Genomic DNA, 2,996 nt, shown 5'->3' on the forward strand with positions numbered 1-2,996 from the left:
AAAAAAAAAAAAAAAAAAAAAAAAAAAAAAACTGAAAGTTCTCATGTAAAATCAGAAATAAGACAAGGGTGCCCACCCTCACCACTCTTATTCCATACAGGTCTAAAAAACTTAGGTAGAGGAATTAGAGAGGAGAAAGAAATAAAATGAATAAAGATAGGAAAGCAAAAATGAAATTAGCATTCTTTGTGAACTACATAGTTTACATCTACATAAAAATGTCAGAAATCTACCAGATGACTATTATACTCAATACTGAATTTCAGTATAAAGTTAGCTGAATACAAAGTTAGCACTCTAAAAATCAATAGCATACTTGAAAAAAATGGCAAACTCATTGAGAGAGAAATTAAGGAAACCAGAGCTGGGTAGATAGCTCAGCAACATGAGTATCTGCATAGCAAATGAAAGGTCCTGAGTTCAGTCCCCAGTACAAAACCAACACAAAATAAGAATAATCAGAAGAAAGAGAAATTTGGGACACCACTTCTGTCTTGGTTACTTTTTGTTCATTGCTGAGACAAATTATTCAACACCTATAGTTGAGGAAGGAAAGGTTCATTTAGATCATAGTTTGTGGAGGTTTCAGTCCATACTCAGCTGGCTCCAAGGCAAATAGCAGTAGTTCATGGCAGCAGAAAACAATGGAGAGCAAAGGAGCAGCACAGCTGGGGAAATCTATCAATCTTCTTTCTCTTCCTCCTATGCTGACTGGGAAGACCAAAGCTCCTCCAAGAAAGTGACAGTGGCTGCTGCGAAGATCCAAGCTCCTCCAAAGTGGCACAGCAATTTTGATCAAGCTCCTCCAAGGAAGTGGCCTGCAAAGATTGGAACTCCTCCAAGGAAGTGGGGTGCATAGAAACCTTCCTTACTCCTTTATATACCCTTTTTATGTTGAGTCAATCTAGGGTGGCCCTTCCCCACCACAGGGCAGAGCCCTCAAACCCCAGGAAGTGGAATTGACAACTGAATCCAACCAAGCTTTAGACATCTCAAGTTGACACAGTGTATCAGCTACCATACATTCCAAAAGGTACAAATGGGGAACCAAAACATTGAGATCAAAGTAGGTGCAAAGTCCAGCAGGGCAAATTTTAAGTCCTATAGTTCGACATTTAACATCCAAAGCAATCTTTGGCAAACTGTGAGATGCATGTGGCTCTGCACCTATGGCACTTTTGGTGGTAGCTACCATGGCTTCTCTTGTCATGCCTGCTTTGCTGTCTCCTTGCAGCTTTCATTAGATGATCTACATACCTGGTTTTTCCAAAGTTCTGAGGTCTCCACTGCACTTCAACTTTCTTCTTTTCTAACTATAGGGGTCGAGTATTTAGATTGCTGAGCAGACTGACCTTGCTTCTGAGGAACAAATTCTGTATGCCACCACTATTCTGGAACATGGCCCTTGGCAGCTTTCTCCGCAAAGCAGTCTCATTTGTGCAGTTTGAGGCTAAAAAGGGTGGAGATGTGATGCTTCCTGTGAAGGCCTTCTGCAATCTTTTCTATTCTTCTGTTCCTTCTCAGCAATAGAGATCTCCACACCTCTATCTTTGCAGTTCACAGTTTTATTAGAGCTTCCTTTCTGGTGGAACCACATTTTAAAACATCTTCACGGGCTCTTTGCTGTTGATTCTCAACATAATTCTGACTGAAAGCCCCCAACAATATCCATGTCATTGCCTCAATGTTTGACTTTTTTGAAATTTCTTTTGTCAGATTAGTCAACCACTGTCACTCTTAATCTCACTCTCAGGCAAAATCTCTTGATACAAGCAAAATGCAGACAAATTTTTGCCAATCTATAACACACATTCTCTAGTCCAGGTACCAATTTTGTTGTGAATTTAAATCTTTTCAAGGGAACAATACAGAACAAGACACACATTTTAAAAGATTATTTTATAATGACTCTCCCAAAGAATCATATACAAAGAGTGCAGGAAATCTGTCTACACACTTAAGACCAAAGTATACAGCTGAGGGCTTGGCTCCCACAGTAATGTCCAAAATGAGTCCAGATACAGACCGAACAGTGCCTCCCATGAATCCAACTGGAGCCCTAAGGTCCATGACACTGTTTCATGCAGGCCCGCTTCACAAATATGTACAGGGAAGGCCCAAAGGTCAATGGTGGAAGCTAGAAAGCCTGTGTCAATGGGCAGAAGTATCTATGCTAGCAAGCTGAGGGATCTGAACTGGAACCAGGAAGTGACACTTAAAGTAAGCACCAGAGCTCCACTGACAAGTATCATAGCCATTCCTAGTGTCAATGAGGTCCCGAGGTCCTCCGAAGATGAGAAAAGCCTAGTTCCCATCATAAAAGTCAACACAACTAGCTTCTCTAGGAGACTGAGCAGTGTACCATCTTCCCCTCTGGAGCCAGGAAGCAAAGCTATAGATGAGGACCAGAATGTTCTCAAGTGAACCATAACTATTCTCAGTGACAACAAAGTCCTGAGCTCCTCCTCTAACTAGAACAGCCAAGTTCACTAGAAAAGTTAACAGGACAAGGTCCTCCAGCAGAATAGCCAAAGAGAGCCAGCAGCTTCCAAATGCTCCAACATATTCTCAAAAAAATTTTCCTAAAAGCATCCCAATAGATCCCACAGTTTTACCTCTTTGCTGCTGGCAACCATCCTCCAGTGGGCCTCCCACACACAGCACCACCCTATTTCTGTTCAGCTGTGTGTAAAAAGTTGACCACTATTTGGCAAACCAACATAACTCTTTTCACAAAAGTATCAAAAAAATGAAATATATAAGACTCAGTCTAATGGGGGCTGGGGAGATAGGTCAGTGCCTAGCACCTATCTAGCAAGTGCAAGGACCCAGGTTTGACCCCCGGCACCAAATGCTGTGCCTCTAAGCTGACCACCAAAACAAGGCATAGTGGCACAAGTCTATAATCCAAGTTCTAGGGAGGCTGAGACAAGAAGATCACTATGAGTCTGAGCTGCATAGAGAGACACCATACCAAACAAATTAATTAATTAATT

The sequence above is a fragment of the Octodon degus genome, unplaced genomic scaffold, assembly GCF_000260255.1.
Source record: "Octodon degus isolate 3935 unplaced genomic scaffold, OctDeg1.0 scaffold00231, whole genome shotgun sequence".
Classification (NCBI taxonomy): Eukaryota; Metazoa; Chordata; class Mammalia; order Rodentia; family Octodontidae; genus Octodon; species Octodon degus.